Source organism: Alligator mississippiensis, chromosome 7, assembly GCF_030867095.1.
Source record: "Alligator mississippiensis isolate rAllMis1 chromosome 7, rAllMis1, whole genome shotgun sequence".
In the NCBI taxonomy this organism is placed as follows: Eukaryota; Metazoa; Chordata; order Crocodylia; family Alligatoridae; genus Alligator; species Alligator mississippiensis.
In genome coordinates this window covers 42,708,284-42,736,068 of record NC_081830.1, presented here as the reverse complement: position 1 = coordinate 42,736,068, position 27,785 = coordinate 42,708,284, and the positions used below count along the sequence as shown (strand labels likewise).

At 49.0% G+C, this 27,785-nt stretch overlaps 1 long non-coding RNA gene across 1 annotated transcript in view; it reads left to right on the top strand.

Annotated features, from left to right (window-relative positions):
* The first annotated feature begins 4,796 nt into the window (after positions 1-4,796).
* LOC132251414 (uncharacterized) overlaps positions 4,797-27,785 on the top strand; it is a 46,776-nt gene continuing 23,787 nt past the window's right edge. Inside the window, exon 1 of the long non-coding RNA XR_009463442.1 lies at positions 4,797-7,092. This is a non-coding gene — a long non-coding RNA (uncharacterized LOC132251414). The remainder of the gene's footprint in view (positions 7,093-27,785) is intronic.

Below are 27,785 nucleotides of genomic sequence, written 5' to 3'. Positions count from 1 at the left end.
CACAGAAGGGAATTGGTGAGGTTTTATTCACCAAGGCACCCCCAGGGGTTACAAGAAATAATGGCCACAAGCTAGCAGAGAGCAGATTTAGACTGGACATTAGGAAGAACTTCTTCACAGTTCGAGTGGCCAAGGTCTGGAACGGGCTCCCAAGGGAGGTGGTGCTCTCCCCTACCCTGGGGGTCTTCAGGAGGAGGTTAGATGGGCATCTAGCTGGGGTCATCTAAACCCAGCACTCTTTCCTGCCTATGCAGGGGGTCGAACTCGATGATGTATTGAGGTCCCTTCCGACCCTAACATCTATGAATCTATGAATCAAAGAAAGAAAAAAAATCTAAGGGGGGGGGGACAAAAACCAAAGCAACTCGCTTCCATTGAACTGAACTACAAAACGGCAAATGTCTTATTCCCAGCAGTAAAACTTACACATTTAAAGATATAGAATTTTTCATATTTGAAAATGAAATGACAACAAGCCTCAATAGGAGCTACTAGGTAAAAGTTACCATCAAATGTCATGTCCTTAATTACAGGCTTAGGTGCCTGACTGCCGTGTTAGTCTCTTGTGTTCAAAATTTAGATGCTCAAAGCTCCATTTAGCTGTTGCCTCAGTGTCATAGAGAAATAGAGCTGGCAGGGATTCCAGAGGCCATCTAATCCAAGTCCCTGCCTGAGGCAGGATCATTCCTATCCAAACCAGTGAAAGCATCTAAAGTCATAGACTTCTAAAATTCAGACACTAAAATTCCCTTGATACCTAAAATTCAGCTTCTGTAGAATTTTGGTAGATTTTGGTGCCTAAGTCCTGTCAGGGTTCCCAAACAAAGCGTTTCTTCACCTGCCATAATTGCACGACCGAATCTGGAAGGCATTCCACATGCGGTGGAAGAGATGATGCTGAGAAGCAGAGTAAATTAGCCTAGTCTGAGCACTTGTGTTGTTGCAGGTACTTTTTTCAGTATGCAAGCTAACTAGTTGCAAGTTATTACATTGCAGTGTGCACTGTAGACATTCAGAGAGAGGGAAAGCATATTATTCTCTGTGGCCTAAAATACACTTTTCCGGGGAAGCAAGAAATAGGTCCCAACCCCTGATCCACCAGGGCTTAATATGAATAGTTATAGTTTAAGTAAAGCAGGGACTAGAATTTGGGCTACCCTTCTCAAAAGTGAATGTTCTAGTCACTTGACAAAAGAAGCCTGCATGTTCTGTCTGTCTGTCTCTGAACCAAGAAATATCCTATTATTCCATGCAAAGTAAAACAACTTTGACATGAAAGACTAAAAGTACCTCACACCCTTCAACTCAAATTATCCTATGGCTTCAGATGATATATTTAATGTCTCTACTCCATGAATTCAGCATAAATTATATGGGTGTAGGTTGTAGTCGTGTTGGTCTAAGGACATAGGCAGACAAGGTTCTTTGGGTGAATCTGGTATCTTTTATTAGACCAACTTAAATAGTTAGAGAACAATTTTTAAGCAAGCTTTTTGGTTCAAAAACCCTTCGTCAGTATCGCAGAGCACTGAGGTGCCCTGCTCCTAGAGAGGGGAAACTGCCAGGGAAAGAGCCCTGGCAGGGAATAAGGAGCCCAGCTGTGGGTTGCCAGGGCAACCAGGAAGTCAGCTGATTGCAAGGGGCAGGTCCTGGCCCTTATAAAGCCCAGGAGCTGAGGCCAGAGGCAGTCCCTGCCAGCAGCCAGAGAGAAAGGAGCTCCTGGAGCAGAGATGCAAGGAGAAGCCTGACTGTAGCTACCGCTCTAGCAGAGTAAAGGATGGCCGCTCAAAGATGTCTGAGCAATGTTGTTATAGCCAGGTGGCTTATGTTTAAGTTATAGCCAGGAGGCTTGAGTTTGTGTTTTGCTTTGTTGTTGTTACACCAGTGGTTTGGGTGAGGCTATAAGGGGTTGGAGGGGGCCTCATAGGGGACCCACAGTAGCGTGGGGGCCCCAGCGCCAGTAAGGGCGCAGCTTACGGGGTGCTTAGACCCCAGCCCCAGAGAGGGGCGTGTTGAGCAGCCCCAGTGCGGGCGTGGCGAGCCCCAGAGAGGGGGCACTATTGGGAAGCCCCCAGTGCAGGTGCGGCGAGCCCCGGGGAAGGGGACAGCTTACCGGTGAGCCCCGAGAGAGGGCTGTTAGACTGAGAAGGCCCAGTGTAGCCACGGAGAGCCCTAGGAGTGGGCGGTGTTTGAGAAAGCCCATAGTGGGTACAGAAGTCCCCAGGAGAGAGGGCAACCGTACAGAGAAGGCCCGGAGAGGGGGCCACCATACAGAGAAGGCCCCGAGTGGGCACGGAGAGCCCCAGGAGGGGGCGGCATACCCGAGAAGGCCCGAGAGACGGGCGTGTGTGTAGAGAGAGAGAGACGGAACAACATCTATCCCAACTGCGAGGCATGGGGCGTGGTATAAGGGGCGGTTGGAGCCACGCATAGCCCATAAGGCTAGGGTGCCCCGAAGCACCCGTTTGCAGGACAAGACCCACAAGGGGTCCAGGAGTCTACAGGACCAGAAGTTACAACGGACCGTGTCCAAGGAGACATGAGGCAGCCTCCCTAATATATATTAGAACATCAAAGACGTGGCGGCCGAGAATTAGAGGGTGCCCTTGGGCCAACTTGGCACAGAGAAAGGGGGCTTTAAGGAGATCATGGCCCTCCTATAGGACCCCGCCATGACAGTCAGGCTAAGGAAGTTTCAGCAGTTGGTGTGTGCTCTTCCTGGATGGAATGAATAGTAAAGAAGCCAGAGGTGGGGCTGGTCTGCAGACAAGATAGGCAGTCAGTGAAGATGTAGACTGAGGAGTCAATCAGTGAGAGACAGGCTAGGTGTGGGGAGGGAGAAGGGTGATGAATAGTGGAGAGATACCTGGGGAGTCAGCTGTCAGGCAGGTTATAATGTGTCATAAATCCAATGTCTATATTTAGTCCATGATTTTTAGTATCCAGGAGGTTGATGAAGTGGAGTTCATATGCTCATCTCTGGGAAGTGTTTTGTAAGCTTCCTTTGAGGATCAGGGCTGAGAGATTGGAGAGAGAGTGGTTTTCTTGTGAGAAATGTGCCCCCACCTGTAATTGGGTATTTCTGTCTCTGATAGATTTCCAGTGTGCGTTCATTCTGGTGCACAGTTGTTGTTTGGTCTTTCCTACGTATTTTCCATCAGGGCATTTGGTGCATTGGATGAGGTATATTGCATTTCTAGAGGTGCAGCTGTAAGATCTGGGAATGCTGATGGCTCTGTTGTGGGCTGTAGTAATTGTGGGGGTGGTGGTGATGTGTTGGCAGGTTTTGAATTTCTTTTCATGGCATAGTCTGGATCCATTGGGTGTGTTCTGGGTCTGAGGAAGCTTGCTTCTGGTGATGAGGTTGGCGAGGTTCGATGCTTGTTTGAAGGCTAGGATGGGTGGCTCTGGGAAGATCTCTTTTTAAGAACAGGGTCTCTCTAGTATGAGTTGCAGTTGTTTGAGGATTTTCCATACGGGTTCAAGGAAGGGGTGATATGTCATAACCAACGGTGTGTGATTTGTGGGGGGTTTTCTTCTGTACTGCAGCAGTTCTTCACATGGTATTCAGGTGGCTCTTTCAAATGTGCACTCTATCTCTCTGGAGGAATGTCATTGCTGGGTGAAAGCTTTTTTAAGATTGGTGAGGTGGCAATCCTGGGTGTTCTCCTCAGTGCAGACTCAGTGGTATCTGAGGGCTTGGATGTATATCACAGCTTTTTTGGTGTGTTTTAGGTTGATTGCTGGTTCTGTGCAGATATGTATGTTGGTCTGTGGGTTTCTTGTATAATATGGTCTGTAATTTATCATTCTGGATACTGATCATTGTGTCTAAAGACATGTTGGTGCTGGAGTGTTTTAGAGAAAGTCAGATGGAGGGATGATGATTGTTGAATTTCTGATGGAACTCAATCAGAGATTGCAGGTTTTCAGTCCAAATGATGAAGATATCATCGATATATCTTAAGTATAGCAAGGGTTTGATGGTGCAGTCCTTGATGAATTCTTCTTCCAGATGGCTTATAAAAAGGTTGGCATACTGTGGGGCCATTTTGGTGCCCATAGCTGTTCCCATCATCTAGACAAAGTGTTGGTAATTTAAAGTGAAATTGTTGTGTGAGGATGAAGTGTATAAGGTCAATAATATCTTTGGGTCTGTATTCTGAGTTGTAATCTTGTTCCTGTAGATATGGATGCCATCCTGGTGGATATGGATGCCATTCTGGTGTGGGATGTTGGTATATAGGCTGGTAACGTCCATGGTGGCTAGGAAAATACATAGGAGAGACCAAACAACAACTGCGCACCAGAATGAATGCACACTGGAAATCTATCAAAGACAGGAATGCCCAATTACGGGTGGGGGCACATTTTTCACAAGAAAACCACTCTCTCTCCAATCTCTCAGCCCTGATCCTCAAAGGAAGCTTACAAAACATCCCAGAGATGAGCCTATGAACTCCACTTCATCAACCTCCTGGATACTAAAAATCATGGACTAAATATAGACATTGGATTTATGACACATTATAACCTGCCTGACAGCTGACTCCCCAGGTACTTCTCCACTATTCATCCCCCTTCTCTCTCCCCACACCTAGCCTGTCTCTCACTGATTGACTCCTCAGTCTACATCTTCAGTGACTACCTGTCTTGTCTGCAGACCAGCCCAGCCCCTGGCTTCTTTCCTTTTCATTCCATTCAGGAAGAGCACACACCAACTGCTGAAACTTCCTTAGCCTGACGAAGGGTTTTTGGACATGAAAGCTTGCTTAAAAATTGTTCTCCAACTATTTAAGTTGGTCTAATAAAAGATATCAGATTCACCCAAAGAACCTTGTCCACATAAATTATATGGAATATAATTATAAAGCCCTACTTGAAATTCCTACAAGACAATTTAATTCTGTTTTCTCATTTTTTAATTTATTAATTTATTTTTTGTATAACACTAAGTAATATATTTCATTAGCAGAGTTGAAAGGAATACTGTGTTTATCACTTACTTGATTCAATATATTGACATCTATATGCACATATTTATTAGACACAAAGCAGAGAACTTTATGGCAACTGCCATAAGAGAGCTGGTAGCCAAGGTCCCATTAATTTTGTTGTTAATCTTGAATCCCTCATCTCAGAATACCCTTTAACCTGAAGGTTACTCTGCTCTTTTGAGTACTGGAGTGGGAAAGGCAGGGTTAAATTCTCTCAAATAAGAGACTTTAATCCAGATCTCCAGTGTTTTGTGAGTGTTCTAGCCATGGGGTTATTGTGTAACAAGGGACACCACTGACAGCCACCACTGCCTTCAGATTAAAATATAACTGCTCCCATTCTTTAAAGAAAGGGGAATTACTTCACTTCCTAGAAGAGAGAGAGATAAGGGCTGTGAAACCCTATCAGGATAGGCACTTCCCATATTGGCTGTCTAAGAGCCTATTTATATTGCTATCTTACCATGCTGAGCAGTAGGGGTGTGTGAAGCAGGCCCTATTCAATTCAGATTCAGCCCAAATTGGGGACAGTGATTCAATTAATTGATTCGGATCACTGTCCCTGATTCGATTCGGCCAAATCTGAATCTGAAGGTTCGATGCTGATTTGGAGAATCAGTGATTCAGGCATAGACACAGCTTTAAAAGTTTTTTTTTTTTTTTTTTTTTTTTTTTTTTTTTTTTTTTTTGGAGCATCCCACAGGAGTGCTGGGGGGCCCTCCACATGCTCAGCGGCGAACCCAGAAGTGGACTGGAAAGTGCTTCTGGTCCACTTCTGGGTCTGCTGCTGAGCATGCTGGGGGAACCCCCCATGCTTCTGTGGGACACTCCATGCACCAGAGCATCACAGCACTCATGAGCCCCTGCTACCTAGAGGTAGATAGAAAAAACTTCTAAAGCTGTGTCTGTGTCCAAATTTCCAAATCTTTCCAAACTGATTCAGAGCATTCCAGTTTGATTTGGAGACATTAAAGGGTCCTCTGATTCGATTCGGAGATTTGGCCACCGAATCGAGCCAAATCTCTGCTTAATCTAATCGGGGATCAAAGCTTTGCACAGCCCTACTAAGCAGTCCTTCTCTGGAACATGCTATACTGTTCTGTGTGTGCTGCTTCCCACACTAGAAGTAGTGTAGTCATGGTTAATATGGCACTGTGATCAGGCTAATTTGTTCTGCTGAATGGCAGAGATAATTAGTGCAGGTACAGTGCCACATGAACAGAGCTACATCAGCTCCTTTGGGAGATAACATGTATAGAACACAGTGGGCACGTCTGCGTGTTCATTAATAAGCCATAATTATGGCACATTAAGTTTAGTACCTGTAATGACAGCTATTAACTTAATATGCTGTAATCAGCGCTACTGCGCATTAGCACAGATGAATGCTTTTTTTTTGTGTCACTTAATGCACATTAGACTAAGTCTACTGAGTAATAGTTCATTAGCATGCTTTTTGCATGACTCACTAATGCACAGTAGAATTAGTCTAATGTACATTTTGCATCTCATGTGGACGTACTCAATGGCATGTTTCAATGCTGCAGTCACTGGTGTGGTAAATTATCAGCACAGACATTCCCTAGCTGCATGTCAATCCTGCTAGTTAAAGTTAATTTAAGGCTACCTTCACATTAGCACTTGTCAACCATCAGTAGATGGTACGCTAAAAACCTGGGCTGTGTGAAGCTTCGGTCCCTGATTCAATTTGGCTCATTTCAGTGGCCAAATCTCTGAATCCGAATCAAATCAGAGGACCCTTTAATCTCTCCGAATTGATTTAGAATTCCCCCCAAATCAATTCAGACAGATTCGGCGATTCGGACATAGATACAACTTTAAATGATTTTTCTACATACTTCTAGGTAGCAGGGTGTCACAGAGCACTAAGGTGCCCTGTGCCTGAAGAGGGGAAAAACTGCTAAAGAAGGATCCCTAGCGGTGATTAGGGAGCACAGCTGTGGGTTGCCAGGGCAACTAATGAGAGTCAGCTGGCTGGAAGGGGCAGGGCCTGGCCCTTATAAAGCCCAGAAGCAGAGGCCTGAGGCAGTTCGCTGTCAGCAGCCAGAGAGGCAGGAGCTCCCTAAGGCAGGAGGTAAGGAAAAACCTGACTGCAGTGACAGCTTATGGCAGCTGTCAGAGGCTTGAGCAATGTTGTTTTAGCCAGGTGGCTTCAATTTATGCTACAGCCCAGGGGCTTGTGTTTTGTTGTTGTTTAAACCGGTGGTTTGGGTGAGGCTATAAGGGGTTGGAGGAGGCCTCATAGGGGACTCACAGCAGAGTGTGAGGACCCCAGCGCCAGCGGGTGCAGCACACAGGGTGCATAGACCCCAGCCCCAGAGAGGGGTGTTTGAGAAGCCCCAGTGCGGGCGTGGCGAGCCCCAGAGAGGGGAGCGCTATTGAGAAGCCTAAGTGTGGGCATGGTGAGCCCTAGACAGGGGGCAACATTATTGGGAAGCCCAAGTGGGGCACAGCGAGCCTCAGATAGAGGGCAGCAGTACAAGAAGCCCAAGTTGGGCATGGTGAGTCCCAGAGAGGGGGCCGCAGGATTAAGAAGCCCAAGTGTGGGCGCAGAGAGCCCCAGAAAGGGGGCCATTTTATTGAGAAGCCCAAGTTCGGGCACTGGGAACCCCTGATGGGGGGCTTCCTAATAAATGCGGCCCAAGTTGGGCAAAGTGAGCCCCAGGAAGGGGGCAACATTGAGAAGACCAAGTGTGGGCGTGGAGAGCCCCAGAAAGGGGGGCAACATTGAGAAGCCCAAGTGTGGGTGCGGCGAGCCCCAGAGAAGGGGGGCAGCACTTTTAAGAAGCCCAAGTGTGGGTGCGGCAAGCCCCTGATAGGGGGTGGGGCGCATTGTAGGGAGGCCCAAGTTGGGCACCGGAAAGCCCCAGGAGGGGGCAGCAAAGGAAGGAAGGCCCGGGGAGAACAGTAAGGGGCCGAATAGTATTGAGACGATGGTGATTACACCTGCGAGGATTGGGCTGCGGTATTGGGGAGGAAAGGAGCCGCAGACAGCGCCCCCTAGTGGCGGAGCAGGACAAGGGCAGCCTCCCGCTGATTAAAACTAATTATTCAATTAAGATCAAAGGTGTGGCAGGCGAGACAAGGCATGCAGTTGCCCCAGAGACAGGTGTGTGGGCCACATTGAGGGCGGCCCAGAGAGACGACCTGTCACACGGGTTCTGAACGCTGTGGTGCAGGGGCAAATGCAGCATCCCACAGAAGCATGGGGGGGCCCCCAGCCTGCTTGGCAGCAGACCTGGAAGTGGAGCAGAAGCACTTCCGGTCCACTTCCTGGTCCCCTGGGGAACATGCAGGGAGGGTCCCCCGCACCTCCCTAGCTTGGCAACTGGTGTCTCCTGGGTTTGGCGGGTCACCCACGGTCCACCTGAGGTCAATCACCAAGCCAGGGATATATTTCATAGATTTCATAGACATTAGGGCTGGAAGGGACCTCGGAAGATCATCGAGTCCAGCCCCCCGCCCAAAGGGCAGGACGTCAGCTGGGGTCATAGGATCCCAGCAAGATAAGCATCCAGTTTCATCTTGAAGGTGTTCAATGAAGGCGCTTGAACAACCTCCGGTGGCAGGCTGTTCCAGACCTTGGGGGCTCGGACAGTAAAGAAATTCTTCCTTATGTTCAGCCTGAAACGATCTTGTAGTAGTTTGTGACCATTCGTCCTCGTCATCCCTTGGGGCGCTCTGGTGAACAAACGTTCCCCCAGATACTGGTGGTCACCCCTGATAAACTTGTAGGTGGCCATCAGATCACCCCTGAGCCTGCGCTTTTCCAGGCTAAAGAGCCCCAGGGCTCTCAGCCTGTCATCGTAGGGTCTGCTTCCCTGACCTCTGATCATGCACGTGGCTCTTCTCTGGACTCTCTCAAGCTTCTCCACATCCTTTTTGAATTGTGGAGCCCAAAACTGGACGCAGTACTCCAGCTGCGGCCTCACTAAGGCCGAGTACAGGGGGAGAATGACGTCCCGGGATTTGCTTGAAAAGCATCTATGGATGCAAGCCAGCATTTTGGTCGCTTTACTAGCCGCAGCATCGCATTGCAGGCTTATGTTCATCTTGTGGTCAATGATGACCCCCAAGTCTCTTTCTTGCATAGTGCTAGCCAACATAGCACTGCCGAGCCTATAAGGATGCTGCGGGTTTTTTTTCCCCAAGGTGGAGAACCTTGCATTTATCGGTGTTGAACACCATCAGATTCTCATCCGCCCACTTGCTGAGCCTGTCCAGGTCAGCCTGGATCATCCGCCTGTCTTCTGGCGTGGATGCTTTGCCCCAAAGTTTGGTGTCATCGGCGAACTTGGCCAGTCCGCTTCTGACTCCAGTGTCCACATCATTAATGAAGATGTTGAACAGTATGGGTCCAAGGACAAAGCCTTGGGGGACCCCACTGGTCACAGGACACCACGATGAGTGACTTCCATCAATTACTACCCTCTGGGTCCGACCCCGGAGCCAATTTTCCAGCCAGTGGATCGTGGGGGACCCAAGGCGACAATTGGCCAGTTTCTCCAAGAGACGATCATGGGACACCAGATCGAAGGCTTTTTTGAAGTCAAGATATATGACATCAATCTCATCTCCCTTGTCCAGGTGATAGGTCACCTGGTCATAGAAGGAAATGAGATTGGTCAAGCAAGACCTACCCGCAACAAACCCGTGCTGGCTATCCCTTAAGATGTTGGCGTCGGCCAGTCCATTAAGGATGGCCTCCTTAATAAACTTTTCTAAGATCTTCCCCGGGATAGAAGTCAGGCTGATGGGCCTATAGTTAGCCGGATCCACTTTCCTCCCTTTCTTGAAGATAGATATGGGAGGGGGCCCCCGAGTGCTCTCCTGGGCAGACCTGGAAGTGGAACAGAAGTACTTCCGGTCCACTTCCAGGTTAGCTGCCGAGCACACTGGAGAGCCCCCTATGCTCCTGTGGGATGCTTCATGCACCCCAGCACCACAGCGATCGTGAGCCGTGCCTGCTACCTCAAGGTATGTAGAAAAAAACTTTTACAGCTGTGCCTGTGTCCGAATCACTGATTCACTGAATCAGTATCAAATCATCAGATTCGGATTTGGCTGAATTGAATCAGGGACAGTGATCCGAACCAGCAGATCGAATCACAGTCCCTGATTTAAGGCCAAATCTGAATTGAATGGGGCCCGTTTCACACAGCCCTACTAAAAACCCCTAAGCTCAACCCCCAAGGTTACACCCAGAAGCCTTGCTGAGTGTTTGGGTCTGCTCCTGGACTCACCTGGATGCTACATTCCACAAGGACAAGAAGTCCCCCAGAAGCAACCCTATACCTCCTCATTTGCTTGACTCCTAGCCCTTCTTTCTCCACTTCCTGCTTTTCTACTATTATTAGAGACAGGCACAGAAAGAGAGAAGCCTGAAGAATAGTTCCAAGGGACCCTTACTTGAGGAACAGAAAACAGTGTGGACAGATACCATGCAGCTGGCACAAGGTCAGATATAGATCAGGGTGGGGGAGCTCACGCAGCTCAGGCTTGTTGAGGGCAACACTCAGAATCAGACCTCCATATCAGTATAGATGGAGTCTAAGTCCTAGAGAGGAGCAGGAGTTAAAGATAACCTCTGGTCCTCATCTAGCTCTTCATAGTGGCAAGTTTAGGCAACTCCCCTTTCAACATGTTGACTTTTGTGAATCCTTTTGTGAGGTGCTTAATTTTCCCCATGCATGGTATAGATAGCATAGGCTTTTCATTTGGATCCAGCAAGTTTGACTGAGCAGCTTGTCATCTAACAGTTGGATGCATTCATGCTTAACATTGTGACACTTGGATCCTGTTTGTGTACCTAACCCTTGTCTCTTAAATGCAAGAACCTACGCTTTAAGCTCCAAGTTTGTAAGATGTTGGCCCTAGTCTTCTAATTGTAAAACTTGTCTCTAACAGGCAAGGGAGCCAATAAACATGATAAAACCAGCTAATAAAGATGACTTCCAGGCTCTCAGGACAGTGTTGCATTGGTTTCTGTATGTTACCTCTTTCAAAAATTGTGTTCACTCATGAAGCTTTTTGGATTCTTAGGTCTTTCTAAATATTCAGTGAAATAATAAAATGACTAAATCTGTCTTACCTCTGCTGTTCCACACCATAGAAGCCCTGAAGAAATGATCTTTTGGTGACTTGAATGGTCCTCAGGGTTGTAGAAGCTGCATAGCTCCAATAGCTCTAAAATGGCTGAGACTTTTATTAGAAAGATGTGCAAATTACGGTAACCTCTTTATAGAGAGAAGCCTAGAGGGCTGATTTTAATTCATGTGCATTTTCCTGTAATAATCTAATTAAAATGTCAGACAAAATTCTGAACTACTGCTTTTCACTGAGAAATTATAATGCAACTGTTATTGTTTTCTTCTTAAATGTATGCAACAGAGTTAATAAATGATATCTTTATTAAGCTTTGCTTATTGGGAAGATAATTAAATTATGATCCTAGCTGAAAAAGATATATTGTATGCTCTTCATTACCACCCAGTTTTCAGATAACTTGGCTGGGATATTATGAAATTTCAAAAACAAGATAGAGGGCCATATTCTGCTCTCATTTCCATTGAGGTAAACTGGGAACTGAGTGTTTACAACATAACATTTCTGTCCAATATAAAAACCATCCAGCCTACCATTAATACAAGGGACCTTTAAAATATACTTTTCCTAGAACATAGTCTTTCTGCTGCTTGAATGACTGGAGACTTTTTCTACCTTAACTATGCTGTTCAGTGGACTAAAGACATGTAAATTATTCAACTATGTCTTGTTATGAATTTTTAATGAATAACTTCCATATTGGAAAAAAAGAAAATGGACACATGAACTTGGCTGCCTACATAGACCTTCCCAAAATCAATTTACATACAATGGTTATTATTAAAAGAAAGGAAATAGTTAAACTAATGTTATTTTGATCAAAGCTGGCATATTTCACAAATATTTGAATACCACGATTCAAAATTATATTTTTATTAGATGCTAATAATCAGGGATTAGAGCTCCTTTCTAGTATTTACAGGAGGATTTAAGGGAGGGGGAAAAATCTATATCAAGTGCAATATATTCCTGTCTGTAAAGAACAGGTCTTTGTCCCACGTATCATGCTAGTTACAAAACCTAAAAAAAAAGGCAAATACAGTATTAAATGTACAATCTAAACTCAGAAACAAAACTGCAATTTATGTTTGCATGCATTAAATATCTTAAATAAAATAACTGGACAGTTTTCTGTTTTTACATTTTTCACAGCCAAATATTCATACAAGAGGGAGTTATGAGCATGCTTTTAGACATGAATGTTTAAGAGATTAAAGATATTGAAAGTTTAAGAAAATTAATGTTTAATAGCTAAATTTTTATGAAATGTTTAAAATCATTTATTATTTAATATTGCTGGTTAAATTATTTAAAATATAAAAACAAGTTGGTTGACCAGCACTATGGTACTGTGCTTGAAAGCTCCATATGCCAACCTGTACTATGCTCTGAAACTCAAATTCAGATTGTGTTCCATAATGGCTGCTTGTACTATGTATGAAGGTACCTTAAGGCATTATGCTTTGCTACCAGCTATTTTGGTACCTTGTTGTGTGATTTTGGACAAGCTTGTTAAAAATTCAAAGCCATATTCTACTCTCGCTATTAAGTATCTAAGTGGACTTAAGCTTGCTAGGTATGATTGTATTCCACCCTGCTCAACTTAGGCAACTAATATGTAGAAGGCACTCACATAGAAGCCCAGCTCAGGTTGAAGCGGCTGAGCTGATGGAAGCTCCCCATGCCCCACGCAGCACTGCTCACTACAGCAGGAGCAGGAGCTGCAGCTGAAAGTGAGGGGAGGAAAAAAGCCATGCCAAACCAAGCCAGCTTCCCCTCACCTCCAGCGGCTGCCCCCCTGCCCCCCCCATTCCTGCTGCTGATGTGCCACTCTAGGAGGCAGTGGGGGGGATGGATGGATGGAGAGAGCTTCAGCCCAGCAGCTTCTACCCCAGGTGTGGAGCTCTGGCTGCAGCCCCTGCCCCTGCCCCCCGAGTGATGCAACGTGGCTGCAGCAGTGGCAGCTGGAGGTGAGGGGGTAAGAACAGCCCTCTCCCTGCCGGACCCAGCCAGCCCACTGCTGCTTGTGCAGCTGCAACCCCAGGTGCTGCGGAGGGCAGGGAATGCAGCAGCAGTGGCTGCCAGGCTTAGGGCCCCTGGGCTGGGCTCGACTGCCATGCAACCACAGATAGCTGGGAAGGGCCCTGCCCTCACAGGGCCCTACCCAGATGTCTGGGGCTCCATGACACCCCTGCCCAGCTTGGGCGTGGGGAGCCACACAGCCCCCATGGCCACAGCCCCCGCTGTAGCACACTGGGAAGGACTCAGACCCGTCATCCCTGTCTCTGCCCTCAGCAGCACTTGCCGTCTGGCTGGGCTCAGCCCTGCAGCCCCAGCTGCTGGCAAGGCAGGTGGATGGCAGGGGCCATGGCAGCTGGCTCTGGCCATGCTCCTTCTCCTGCCACTGGATCAGGGAAGGGGGAATGGGTAACAGGGGCCACAGTCCCCCAGTAGGAGGAGGAGGGGAAAAAAAAACCCATTCCTGCTGCCTTTACCTTGGGAGGCCATGCATCTGGCTAGGCCCCCACCCCTGCTCTGGCTAGAGAGCAGTGTGGAAGGGACAGCCTTGCTCTCTGGAGCAGACTTTGCAGCCCTGGATGGGGCTGTGCTGTATCTGAGACGTTGGGGGACTCTTATTTAACTTAAACCAGTAAGGGGTCTGGGACAGAAGTTGCATAAACTTGTTTGACCCAAATCAGTTAAACTTGGTTGAATGTAGTGCCACTCTTATCTTAAACCAGTTTGGGCCATTTTGAAACTGGTTTATATGCACTGAACTTATGTTCTGTTACAGGTTTTAACTAGTTTCTGATCACTTACATCAGTTTATGTAACTTCTGTTCCTAGTCTTGATGTTTAACTCAACACACTTTGTAGCAATTCACTACCTTTCCTTGACAATGCTCAGTCCGATGTGAAAGAGTATTATAGATTCAGATCAGATAGGTGGACTTTTCCCTCAGTTATTCTGAATTCAGTTTTAAGTAGGTCTGCATAAGATGTCATCCAGGATTTCCAAAAATGGGGGCTTAATCTTCAATATCCACTAGGGCTGTGCAAAGCTTCGGGTGCTGATTCAATTTGGCAGCCAAATCTTCAAAGAGACCAAATCAGGAGACCAATTAAAAGGTCCTAATCAATTTAAAGCTCTCTGAATCGATTCAGAGAGTCGGGCAGTCCCTGCTTGCTGCCGCAGGGAGAAGGACCCAGACTTTGTGCTGGTAAGTAGAGGATGGGGAAGGGAGAGCTGGAGGAGGGGAGAGGGGACCATGGGGGGACCCCTACCTGGCCTCATCCCCTGCCTGCTCCCTGCAATCCCTGCCTGGCCCCAGCTCTTTAAAAAAAAGAAAAGCCCCCACTCACCAGTTGCTGCTGGGGGGGGGCAATCCCCATTACCCTGTGCTGCATGGGGGGCTCTGCCATAAGCATGGGGGGGCTCTGCCCCCCCCCATGGCTGCTTCACCCAGCCCCAGGTCCTGGCTCTTTTTTAAAAGCCCTGCACTCACCAGCTGCTGCAGTGCTCTTGGGGTTTCTGGAGGCTCATGACAGAGTGCCCCCTCCCCATAGTGGGGAGCAGCGGGGATCACCTCCTGCCCAACCTGGCAGCAACTGGTGAGTGCCAGGTTATTTTTTTTTCTCAAAGAGCTGGGAGCCAGGGCCAGGTGGGGCAGCCATTGAGGGGGCTGGGAGAGCAGGCCAATTCGGAGATTCAGCAGTGGCTGAATCAATTCAGGACAGTGATTCAGATCACCAAATCAAATCCCTGTCACCCAAATTGTTTGAGTCCGTATCCAGTGAATACTAGCCACTTCGCACAAGCCTAATATCCATGTCCATATCTTAGGCACCTAGATATAATGGGCTGGGGGTGGGTTTGTTTGTTTGTTTGTTTGTTTTGAGCTGCTGAGCACCAAGTAGTTCTCACTGAGGTCAGTGGGAAAAGCAGGCCACCTAGTCAGATGCTGAAATATCATCTTAAACCAGGTTTGAAGTGTTTGGCTGCAAATGCCTTCTGTCACTTTGAAACTCTCTAAACTTTTGATCCACTCCAGACTGTCTACAATTCAGTTGATTAATACATGGATAAGTGTCATACTCAAAGGTGGTTGGATATTTTCCAGTAGACCAATTTTCCACTGAAAATTGTGTATTTGACAAAATTGAAGCATTCCACAGGAATGTGTCAATCTCTTTGTATCTTCTGGTGGAAACAGTTTCTTATCCCTGACCTGCCTTATTGGCTATCTGCCAGAAGGCTGCTATGGAGCCGAGTACCTGGAAGCCAGGGAGGATTGGTTTGAACTAGGGATGTCAAAGCTGTTTAGCTCTTTACACCAACATACTGACATCTGGGACTCCTAAAGCAGTTAGGCTCCTGACTGCATAGTGAGGTGCATGGAAGCAGGTTTGCCAGGTCCTCAGGGAGCCTCCCCATATTGGATTTGAAAAGTCAAATTGAGATGTTTTGATTTTTTTTTTTTTTTAGAAAGTGTTGTCCAGGATTCTCAATTTATTTAATGGGAAATGTTAAAGTTTCAATTCAACAAATGACTTCTTTCAATGGCATTTTGTCATTTTCATATAATACAAATTCTAGGGTTCAATAACGTAAAAAACATGCTCATGTTTCTTAAGATTTTCTGGGCTAGTCAAAGTGGGGAAGGTTATTTTACTGCAGCTGTCTATGTAATAATTTTGTATGATAAGCAAAAGCCTCAGCTTCAATGCAGCCCTCCACTAGCTCTCGGTAGAATCCTTCTAACCCCGAAACAACAAAGAACACAATTTCACTCTATTTGCTCACTTTCTTGGCAAATGCAGACAAATAACTGTTCCTGTTTACCCTGGTAATAGCTTTTCTGCTCTAGAATTTAATGTTTTTAAGCACCTGAAAATGATGCTTTTCAGCTTTTTCAGGAGGAGATTGAGACACCAAACTTAGAGAAAGTGATGAATTAACCCAAAGGCAGATACACAGGGGACATGTTTTGAAACCTTCCTGAGCAACATCTGCTGAATTTCTTGGATCTGCTCATCATTTAATGCACAGATGACTTCTCTACTCTATTTTCTCCACTCCTTTTACTGGTTTCTTACTCTTACGCAAATGTGTCCAAGCTGGGGCTACACTACACTACAGTATGAACTAAAATATTTTCCCACCTCTGACTTCTCTTATATCTACCTAAATAAGAGGCAAGTACATTATCTATCTGCTTCTGTTAAAATGACCACCAACTTGTAGAGCATGAGCAAAGAATTAAAGTGGAGGATGGTGGTAGCTGAATCCTACAGGCTAAGTCTCAACTGATAGGGAGGCAGTTAGACAGGCCAAAGCTACCATGGAGCTGAGGATGGCATCCCAAGTTAAGGACAACAAAAAAATTGTTTTTTAGATATATAGGGAGTAAAAGGAAGGCCCAGGGTGGAATAGGACCTCTACTAAATGGGCATAAGTGACAGACATAGGGGACAAGGCTGAACTCCTCAATGAATTCTTTGCCTCAGTGTTCCTAAATGAGGGGCAAGACAAGGCTCTCACTGGGGTTGTAGAGAGGCAGCAGCAGGGCACCAGACTACCAAGCATAGACCCTGAGATGGTGCAGAGGCACTTGGAGGAACTGGATGCATTTAAGTCAGCAGGCCCGGATGAGCTCCATCCGAGGGTACTGAAGGCACTGGCTGACGTCATTGCGCAGCCACTGGCGGGAATATTTGAACACTCATGTATCACAGGCCAGGTCCCAGAGGATTGGAAAAGGGCCAATGTGGTCCCCATTTTCAAGAAGGGGAGGACGGAGGACCCAGGCAACTATAGGGCAGTCAGTCTCACCTCCATCCTAGGCAAAGTCTTTGAAAAAATTATCAAGGCTTACATTTGCGAGAGCCCGGCAGGACAAATTATGCTGAGGGGAAACCAGCACGGGTTTGTAGCAGGTAGATCGTGCCTGACCAATCTAGTTTCTTTTTATGACCAGGTTACAAAACACCTGGACACAGGAGTAGGGGTGGACGTCGTTTCCTTAGACTTCAGGAAGGCCTTCGATATGGTATCCCACCCCATACTGGTGAACAAGTTAAGAGGCTGTGACTTGGATGACTACACAGTCCGGTGGGTGGCAAATTGGCTAGAGGGTCGTACCCAGAGAGTTGTAGTGGATGGGTCAGTATCGACCTGGAAGGGTGTGGGCAGTGGGGTCCCGCAGGGCTCGGTCCTTGGACCGATACTCTTCAATGTCTTCATCAGCGACTTGGACGAGGGAGTAAAGTGTACTCTGTCCAAGTTTGCGGATGACACAAAACTATGGGGAGAAGTGGACACGCCAGAGGGCAGGGAACAACTACAAGCAGACCTGGACAGTTTGGACATATGGGCGGAAAACAGCAGAATGCAGTTCAACAAGGAGAAATGCAAAGTGCTGCACCTAGGGAGGAAAAATGTCCAGCATACCTACTGCCTAGGAAATGACCTGCTTGGTGGCACGGAAGTGGAAAGGGATCTTGGAGTCCTAGTGGACTCCAAGATGAACATGAGTCGGCAGTGTGAGAAGCCATCAGAAAAGCTAATGGCACTTTATCGTGCATCACCAGATGCATGACGAACAGATCCAAGGAGGTGATACTTCCCCTCTATCGGGTGCTGGTCAGACCACAGTTGGAATACTGCATGCAGTTTTGGGTGCCACACTTCAAGAGGGATGTGGATAACCTGGAGAGGGTCCAGAGAAGGGCCACTCGTATGGTTAAGGGCTTGCAGACCAAGCCCTATGAGGAGAGAGAGACTGGGGTACCTGGACCTCTTCAGCCTCTGCAAGAGAAGGTTGAGAGGCAACCTTGTGGCTGCGTATAAGTTCATCCTGGGGGCACAGGAGGGAATTGGTGAGGCTTTACTCACCAGGGCACCCCTGGGGGTTACAAGAAATAATGGCCACAAGCTAGCAGAGAGCAGATTTAGACTAGACATTAGGAAGAACTTCTTCCCAGTTCGAGTGGCCAAGGTGTGGAATGGGCTCCCAAGGGAGGTGGTGCTCTCCCCTACCCTGGGGGTCTTCAAGAGGAGGTTAGATAGGCATCTAGCTGGGGTCATCTAGACCCAGCACTCTTTCCTGCCTATGCAGGGGGTGGGACTCGATGATCTATTGAGGTCCCTTCCAACCCTAACATCTATGAATCTATGATAGCTGGTCAGTAGGAATGGGAAAGCCCATTCCCACCAACCATCTATAAAACCTTTAGTACAAATCCAACATCAGTCTAGCTTGAGCCTGAATGCCCTGATGACCTCCCGAGTATGAGGTTGATCCCACTATTGCTTGCCTTTCAGCTCACCCCTTTCCTAAGTGTGTTTGGAACGTCCTTAGGCATGCAGCCCTGAAACACAGGCAGCACCATAACCCCACAATTCTCTGTTGCTAATTTCCTGCTTTTCTTCACCTCTCCTCCTCTTTATTGCCTGTAAGTAGAGGCAAGCCCAGAATAAGACATAAATAGTCCACAGCCCAATTCCCAGAACAGCACCACTTAAATAACTAGTTTGAGATGGATAGTCATGGTGCAGGCTAAATACCATGATAAAAAGATGACAGAGGCCCTCACAATGCTGTGTCTGGTTGAGGGAGATGTCCAGGTCAACCAAAAATGTCACTATAAACATAGGCAAAGTAGAGGTACGTATATAAATCTGAGATAATTGTGAACATTACATCACTAAAGTAAGGACATGAATGATGAAGAATTGTGACAATCTAAGGAATGAGAATATCTTTCCAGAGGACCACAATTACTAACTTTCTGTGTATATAAACAATAACACATCTGACACCCTGAAAAGAAGAGACAAAGCACTTAGGATTTTATTGTACAAATTGTAGCTATGTGATGGCTAGATACTGCAGATCATTATCACTGGCTGTCTGTGCAATATATAACATTGAAAACCCTTTGCAAACAATTAAATAGAATGTTGTAGCTGGATTTAACCTGTTATTTCAGAAGTTAAATGTCAGTTATCAACACATTAAGATGCGCTGTAACCACTTGATATATAAATGCATCCTTTGGCTTAATCTGTAACTATATTATTCAGTCAGTAATATTGTGCTTAAAGCCTTGGCTTTCAAATGCTATTGTAGGAGTTGTGGTGTGACCTTTATTACAGCCCTTCTAAGACTGCCTGTCTAGTTGGTGTGGAGGACCAAGACTGTGATAACTCCACAAGAGTGGTTATCTATTAAGTTTTCCCTGTGATGTTCAGGATTTTTTATATTTTTCAGTATAAAGTGTAGCCAAGGTATATCCAAGGGCATGTCCAGGCCACAAATGGAAGGGATGTGTGGTCAGGTGGTAGTGCTGTGAGAAGGATCAGGTCATCTCTGTATCAGTTCCTCTATTCTCTATAGAGCCAGGCCAGGACAAGATGGCTTAACAATTTACAAATTTATTAACGTGTATGTGTGTATTAGGGGTATACAAAGCTTCAGTCCGCGATTTGATTCTGAGAAGATTTGGCCCGATTTGGAGGCCAAATCCCTGAATCGAATCAGGAAAATACAAAAAACTTCCAAATCGTGCCTGTGCCCACCTCGGTTCTATTAGGCACTCCCTTGCCGCCCTGGCCTGCACTAGTGATCTTCTATGGCCAAGGTTTGGGGTGGAACCCCAAAGGTTACACCGGCTGACGTTTGGGGTTCCCCTTATCTCTCCTGCCACGACTTTGATTGTAACTTCAGTGGAGGGGTTCTCCCTTGAGGTAGCCTTCAGGGCCACCACACTGTGTGGCATGCAATCATGGGGCTCCGACTTCCCCTACACCCTGGCCATTCGCCACCTTTTGATCATGGATCTCCTGGCCCTCAAGCACCTCTGGATCTTCTCAGGCTCTACCCTGATCTCTCCTGGCCATCTGGCCACAAGCAGCCAGCGGCCCGGGATCTCAGCCCAAACTGCACAGGCCCCGAGGCCCTTTGCCCTTGCCTTGTCTATTCCTGCTCAACCCCCTATTTTACCCACACCGTGACTGTTGTGCACTCCGACCACTGTAATTGCTACAGTGAAGTGGGGCCCAGTGGGCCCGGAGTTCCCCTGAACCTAACGGCTAGTTCCCCACTTGGGGCTCCTTCCTACAGCTGCTTTTCAGCTACTCCCCCTATCGAGTGGCTAGCTGGCTAGCCCGTCAAGTTCCCAGCCAACCTGTCTGCTGGTGTCTTCGCCGGCTCCGCTGCCGGCTTGCCTGCTTGAGCCCTCGCCAGCTCCGCTGCCGGCTTGCCTGCTCGAGCCCTCGCCGGCTCCACCGCCGGCTTGCCTGTTGCTGCTGGCTCCGCCCCCATCTTCTCGGTTGGACTGGCGCTGCCGTTCTACCCCACGGGTCTTGGGCATCACTGCGGAGCCTCCGTTTCCCCGCTTCCCTGCTGCGTCCTCGGGGCAGTCTTTTATCCCCACTGGGTGGCATCTCCTGCTGACGTCATCTTGCCCCAGCTGGATATAGGTGCGGCTAACAAACCGCGCACCCCTCCCCATGCCTTTCAGCCCCTGCAGGAGGTAAGTGGGGCTTTCTTTCGTTTTTGGCCTGGGGTCCTTCGGTTGGCCCAGCTCCCCTGGGACACAACCTTCCCTCAAGATGGCTTGGGGCGCTCTGGTATCCTTCCCCTGGGTCGTACCTGGTGGGCTGGTGAGCCCCTTAGTTAGATTTTCCACGTCTTCAGTCCGATCTTCGCCTTCGCATCTAAACAGAAAATCTGCCACCGTATTATTCTTTCCTGGCTGGTGTATTATCTGAAACTTTTATGGCTGAAGGGCCAATGCCCATCAGGTAATCTGGGCGTTGTCGATTTTGGCTGAGTTTAGCCATTTTAGGGGGGCATGATCTGTCACCAGCTTAAACTCCCGGCCCATCAGGTAGTATCTAAAGTGGTCCACTGCCCACCAAATAGCCAAGCACTCCCATTCTATCGTGGCATACCTTCTCTCTGCTGGTAACAGCTTGCGACTGGCGTCTGCCACGGGCCTCTCGGTATCTCCTTTCTTCTGGGTGAGGATGGCACCCACTGCTGTCTTGGAGGCATTGGTCTGCAAAATAAAAAGCTTCTTGAAATTGGGGGTATGTATTATAACATCTTCACACAATGCTTGTTTCAACCTCTCAAAATTTTGCGCCATCTGTTCCATCCATTTTATTGTCCCGGTTTTCTGTGTTTTAAGGGCCTCCATCAGGGGTGCTGCCAATTTTGAAAAGTGGGGTACAAATCTCCGATGATAATGATTCAATCCTAAGAATGACCTGAGCTGGCGACAATTTTGGGGGGCTGAAAAGTTCCGGATGATCTCCACCAGGGGTCTAATCATGCCCCTACCGACCAAAAACCCTAAATACTTTGTCTCTCTTTGGGCCAGAGCACATTTCTGAGGGTTTGCCGTGAGACCCGCATGCTTCAGCTCCCAAAGGATGGCCCTCAGAGCTCTTTTATGCTTTGCCCAGGTCTGGGAGAATATGACAGTGTCATCTATGTATGCTGCTGCATGTTCGGCGTGGGGTGCCAAACTCCAGTCCGTCAAGCGTTGAAATGTTGCTGCAGCTCCATGCAGCCCAAAGGGCATCCCGATGAACTCATAGAGCCCCCATGGGGTACCAAAGGCCGTCTTCAGTTGGTCTTCCTGGGCTACTGGGATTTGCCAATAACCTTTTGCAAGGTCCAGGGTAGATATGTACTGTGCATTCCCTATTCTTTCTATTAATTCAGCCACTTTTGGCATAGGGAACACATCAAAGATGGCCAACGCATTCAACCGCCTGTAGTAGATACAAAGTGTCAGTGATCCATCTGGTTTATGGACCGGAACCAGAGGGCTCCTCCAGGGACTCCTGGAAGGCCAAATTACTCCTTGCTTCAACATTGAGTCTCAACCTCTTCACGCACGGCCTTTAGGAGGTGGTGGGGAATTGGCCTCCATCTTTCCCTTACTATTGCCCACGGTGGGGTCTTTATAGTGTGGACAGCGCCCTGGGCCCAGCCAGGTTCTTTGTGGAATACCCCTCGGAATTCTTCTATCAGGTCTAGCGTCTCCTTCTTCTGGAACTCGGACAACTCCTCCCCGATTCTGGCCAAGGTTCCTTCCTTAGAGGGCACAGTCTCCCTTTTCAACCCCTGGGGCCCCAAGTCCTCATTATCGGTCTCTGAAAAGGCGACCCACCCTTCGGGTTCTTGCCATTCTCAAAGGAGGTTTACATGAAAAATCTGTTTCCCTTGAAGATGGCTGGGCCCATGGACCTCATAGTCTACTAATCCGACCCGTCGGAGTAGCTCGAACGGCCCCTGCCACTGAGTCAAAAACTTACTTGTGGACATGGGGAGAAGTATCAACACTCTCTGTCCTGGTTCGAACGCCCGTTCTTTGGCAGGGCCGTCGTATCTTTCTGGTGGTCCTGTGCTTCCTGCAGATTATCCTGGGCCAGATCTTGGGCCACCCTTATTCTCTGCTGGAATTTCTGTCGGTATGTCATGGGTTCTCGAGAGGGCTCGCTGTCTTGCTCCCATTCCTCTCATAGGACTTGCAACAAGCCCCGGGGCAATGTCCTAGAACTAGCTCAAAAGGAGAAAACTTTGTAGAATCTTGAGAAGTGTCTCTGAGGGAGAATAATACCAAGGGTAGGAGAAGATCCCATTTCCGGGGCTCTCCCTGAATGCAGCGTCTCATTATTCATTTTATTGTTCAATTTAGGCGCTCCATCAGCCCATTGGTCTGGGGGTGGTAGATCGAGGTACGGAGCTGCTTTATCTGCAATGTCCGGCACACTACCCTCAGGACTCCGGACATAAAGTTTCTTCCCTGATCGGTTAAAATCTCTTGTGGGACCCCCATCCCAGATCCATTTTATCAACTCCTCCACAACACGAGGGGTGGTCACGACTCATAGAGGAATGGCTTCCGAGTACCGGGTCGCATAATCTACCATGACTAATATGTATTGGTGGCCGGCGCCGCTTCGGGGAAGCGGTCCTACAACATCTAGCGCTACCCATGAGAAGCGGGTGTCTATGATAGGCATGGGTTGGAGGGGAGCTTGGGCAGGACATTCGGTCCTTGTCTTTTGACATTCAGGGCAAGCTGCGCACCGTTGGGCCGCTTCCTCCCCCATCCCAGGCCAAAAGAACCACCGGCTCACTTTCGCAAGGGTTTTATCCCATCCTAAATGGCCTCTCACAGGGCTCACGTGTGCCAATCACCAAATAATCTGACGAAATCGGGCCGGTACCACCAGTTGCCCCTCCGCAGTGCCTTCCCGTCTGTGCCCCTGTATGCGGTAAAGGAGATGGTTCCTTACCTCGTAACGGGGCCGCCCCTTGGGCAGTGGGGCAGAGATGTCTTCGGAGTCCTGGGCCTGCTCCCAAAGTGTACCAAACTCTTGCTTTTCCTCTTGCACCTCCCAAAATTGCAGGCTGCTGGTGAAATCTCTGAGGTCCAAATCTTCAGCCTCATCAGCCGACTCCCTGTCTTCCTCCATTTCACCCAGCCATCCTTCGTGCTCCCAAATCTTTCTGTGTGCCCGTTCCGAGTCTCTCACTCAGTCTAGGATGTCGTACACAGGTGTCCAGTCCCGACCCAGTAGCATTTCGCATGCTAAATGAGGCATTACCCCTACCAGGAGTTCTCCCTGGTGTTCCATCACGCGTAGGTAGATCCATTGCCGTGCTACTTGCTTGGTCTCCCCATGGAGGCAGGCCACCTTCACAGAGGGGGCCTTCTGTCTGCCATGCGGCCATATCACATCAGATCTCACCATGGACTGGGTGCATCCCGAGTCCAGGGTCGCTTGCACAGGGCGCCCGTCCACCCAAGCCGTAATGACGGGGTGACTCCAAGACGCATTTTCCTCACCGACTCCGTAGCTGCAATCAATTGGTTCACCGGCTTCATGACCCCTCTGCTGGTCCATTGGAACCCTTGACCTGTTGGCGGGGAGCCAGCGCTCGGTGGACTGGCTGGGGCAGTCCCGTGAGAAGTGCCCATTCTGCCCACACCAAAAACATACAGTGTCCCGAGTGACCCCACGGCTGGGCGGTCGCCGCCCCTCGAGTTCCTTTGCGGGGCTTGCAACAGATCTTGGATTCCTCCTCTTTCTGGGATAGCTCACTTCTGAGGCTGAAAAAGCCTCTGCCAATTTCAGAGCTTCTTCACAGGTCCGGGGGGAGTGTTTGGCGTACCCAGCTTTGTGTCCTCTCCTCCAAATCATTTTGGAATTGCTCGAGGATGATCTGGTCCTCCAGGGCTTCTCTATCGGGCCCTGCCGGGCTCACCCATTTATCCAGGAGGTCTCATAGCAGCTGTAGCAATACCCATGGCTGTTTCTCGTCGGGCCCTTTCTTGGCGCGGAACAGGCGGTGATAATGTTCCGGGTCGATTTCCAACCTATATAAGATGGCTTCTTTCACATGCTCATAGTCCCTGGCGTCGTCCCTTGAGAGGGTCCTATAGGCGGCTTGGGCCTTGCCTACAACTAGTGCTCCCAACTGGCTGGCCCAATACCCTTTGTCGAGTCTGGTCATGAGGGCATGGCATTCAAAGGCCTCTATACACACCTCTGGGTCGTCATCTCGGGTCATCTTGGGCATCTTGAAAGATACCAAACTGTGTTGGAGCCAGTCTTGCTGGCGATCCAGCATTTGCTGCTGCGAGTCCAGAATCTGGGTAAGAGCCTGTAGGTTCTGCCTGAGGATGTCTACAGAGGCCATGACTGAGGGCTGTATATTGGCGTAAGCTGCCATATCAGGGTTCTCCATGTTCCCAGCCAATGCACCAGGTTGTGCCCGCCTCTGTTCTATTAGGCGCTCCCTTGCTGCCCTGGCCCACACTAGCGATCTTCTATGGCCAAGGCTTGGGGTGGGACCCCAAAGGTTACCCCGGCTGACGTTCGGGGTTCCCCTTATCTCACCTGCCATGACTTTGATTTTAACTTTGGTGGAGGGGTTCTCCCTTGAGGTAGCCTTCAGGGCCGCCACGCTGTGCGGCGGGCACTCACGGGGCTCCAACCTCCCCTACACCCTGGCCATTCGCCACCTTTTGATTGTGGATCTCCTGGCCCTCAAGCACCTCTGGATCTCCTCAGGCTCCTGATCTCTCCTGGCCATCTGGCCACAAGCAGCCAGTGGCCCAGGGTCTCAGCCCAAACTACACAGGCCCCGAGGCCCTTTGCCCTTGCCTCGTCTATTCCTGCTCAACCCCCTATTTTACCCACACCGTGACTGTTGTGCACTCCGACCACTGTGATTGCTACAGTGAAGTGGGTCCCAGCGGGCCCGGAGTTCCCCTGAACCTGACCACTAGTTCCCCACTTGGGGCTCCTTCCTACAGCTGCTTTTCAGCTACTCTCCCTATTGAGTGGCTAGCTGGCTAGCCTGTCAAGTTCCCAGTCAACCTCTCTGCTGGTGTCTTCACCAGCTCTGCTGCCGGCTTGCCTGCTCGAGCCCTCGCCAGCTCCGCTGCCGGCTTGCCTGTTGCTGCTGGCTCCGCCCCCACCTTCTCGGTTGGACCGGCACTGCCATTCCACCCCACGGGTCTTAGGCATCACTACGGAGCCTCCGTTTCCCCACTCCCCTGCTGCGTCCTTGGGGCAGTCTTTTATCCCTGCCGGGTGGCGTCTCCCACTGACATCACCTTGCCCCAGCTGGATATAGGTACGGCTAACAAACCGCGCACCTCTCCCCACGTCTTTCGGCCCCTGCAGGAGGTAAGTGGGGCTTTCTTTCATTTTTGGCCTGGGGTCCTCCGGTCGCCCCAGCTCCCCTGGGACAGTGCCCTAGTTAAATACATTCTGGGGCCCAAGAGGGAATCTGAGTTTGTCCTCCACACCCCTCAAAGTTCCCATAGACCCAGGTCTCCTTGTCAGAAAGGCACCTCAGAGGAGGTTGTGGAGGCAAGTGGCTCAGCTGGGTCAGCTCCTCCTGTTGTTGTACCTCTGCATGCTGAGGAGGGGGATAAGGCAGGTCCACATGCTGACAGGCATGTGTGACCCAAGGGTAAAAGGGAGCATGTGCACTGGCAGCACCAAAACCCTTGATTACTGGACACAGGAGTCAACAGCATCGGGGAAGCAGAAGGACAGAGGCAAGGGGATGTGGAAGAGGGGGATCCACTTTCCTGTGCCAGCACTCCCAGCACCACCCAGTCTCCTCCACACCAGCAGCTGCCAATGTGGGCCAAGGGCATGGCTTCAATGTTGGGGTCCAGATGCACTAGATCCCAGCCTCAAGCAGGTAGTGCTGTGGCTTCGGTGGCTACATATCTTGCTGAGGACATGGAGCCACTGGACTGCAACTTCACGTCCTATTGGGCAAGCTGCAGCCAGATATGGTAGGATCCTGGCCACAGTTGTCCAGGAACACCTGTGCTGTCCACTGACCAGTGTTCCAAGTGAGAGGGTGTTCAGCATTGCTGGCGATGTTGTGACACCCCACCGCATCTGCTTGGATCCCAGTTTGGTGGAGTAGGTGGTGTTCCTGAAGGTGAACCTCCCACTTCTGGGGTTCCCCAAACTCCAAATGCAGATGGACTGAGTGCCACACTCCTCACTCCATCTTTCATTTATTTCCATTTTATTTTTTGAAACCAGCTAATGCCCTGTTTTCAGAGCTGGAGTGGGCGTTCACTGCATCACCAGCCAGCAGGGGAAGAACATGTCCCTGCAGAACCTCCATGCCAAGATGAACTTGGGCTATGGAGAAGGAGGAGGCCCCAGGTCCTGGGCATGACCACTAAATCTGCACTCTACCAGGGTCGGAGAGGGCTGGTGGGACTGCTGGTGGCATGGCACCCCGGGAAGTGCCAGGACCAAGGATCCCTCTGCTGAAAGGTGGGTAGGAAGTGCCATAACCTGCAGCTACTACACATGCACACAGGCCTGGTTGGGGAAAGCCCAGACCCATCACATCTTTGACAGGCCTGAGGCTTGTTGGTTGCAGTGGAGCTGTGAGGCTCCAGGTGAGTTCAAGTTAGCTTCCTGGGATGCCACCTTTTGGACTGAAAAACCCTTTGTCAGGCTGAGGAAGCACCTGCAGTTGGTGTGTGTGTGTGCTGTTCCTGGATGGAAGGAATAGTAAAGAAGCCAGAGGCTGGCATGCAATGCAGGCAAGAAAGCTAGTCAGTGAAAGTGGAAATGGAGGCATCAGGGGGTGACGGACAGGCTGGGGGGGGAGGGAGGAAGGCGGATGTAGCAACACAGGTAAAAGTGGAGAGGTACGTGGGGAGTCAGATGTCCAGCAGGTTCTACTGTGTCACAAATCCAATGTGTATATTGAGTCTATGAGTTTCTGTACCTATGGGGATGACGAGGTGAAGCTCATAGGCCCAGCTATGAAAAGTGGTTTGTGGCGCAATTAATTTAGACTGGCTACATGTGCAAATTTAATTATTCTATACAAAGGTCCATCCAGCTATAAAAGAGCTGGAAAATGTGTACTACATTTTTAGTAAGCTTTAATTTACATGTGTAGTAGGGTCTCCCCCTGTGGCTGGGAGCTGATTCTTGGCTCCAAAAGCCATAGGGCACAGCTGGGGCTGAGAGTCCTGTCATCTGTGAGACTGTCAGCCCCAGCAGCCATGGGGAGCAGCCAGGGCAGACTGTCCCACCAGCTGTGGCACTAGCATCTGCGGAAGCTTGCTATTTGCTGG